Here is a 626-nt window from a genome sequence, read left to right as displayed (position 1 = left end):
TATATATATATATATATATATATGTATGCATATATATACTGTGTGCGTGCATGTGTGTGGGTGTGTGCTTGTGTGTGTCTGTGTATGTTGAGACATTTTTATAATAAGATGTTTATGGCTCTTCATCAGCTTTTAATCGTTATATTTTTACATGCAACAATAAATTTCTAAAATCCATTAACGTTTAACTATCATCTCAATAAATTGGAGACAACAGCATTAACATTAACGCGTTTTAGCTGCAGGCATCCAGGGATCGTGGGCGTAATTTTATAAATGATAAAATAATCGTCGCTGGATTTATAATCTTTTATCTGTTAACTCCTGTTAACTTTTATAGATTATTCTACATGAGTTCTAGCAGTGTGATAATTTATGGTCCGTAATTTGTTTCTAATAATGCTTACGTTGTAAATGTTTTAAAATTCTTTAGTCACTCTCATTTGTTTTATACTAGATTACGTTATCGACTAATGTATACTTTAGGTTTTCTCGTGGAATATTGTAATATGGCTCCTTGATGTGAACAGCGGTTAAAACGAAAATAAATATTACTCACACACATGCACACATGTATGTATCTATCAATATGGGTTTATATATACATATATATATATATATATATA

The 626-nt window shown here is 29.4% G+C and overlaps 1 long non-coding RNA gene across 1 annotated transcript in view; it reads left to right on the top strand.

Moving 5' to 3' along the window:
* Positions 1–626, top strand: part of LOC106875653 (uncharacterized) — a 93,335-nt gene that overhangs the window by 687 nt on the left and 92,022 nt on the right. The window lies entirely within an intron of this gene.

This window comes from Octopus bimaculoides, chromosome 23 (genome assembly GCF_001194135.2).
Source record: "Octopus bimaculoides isolate UCB-OBI-ISO-001 chromosome 23, ASM119413v2, whole genome shotgun sequence".
Classification (NCBI taxonomy): domain Eukaryota; kingdom Metazoa; phylum Mollusca; class Cephalopoda; order Octopoda; family Octopodidae; genus Octopus; species Octopus bimaculoides.
The sequence above is the reverse complement of the archived record's forward strand: the minus strand, read 5'-3'. Positions and strand labels throughout refer to the sequence as shown.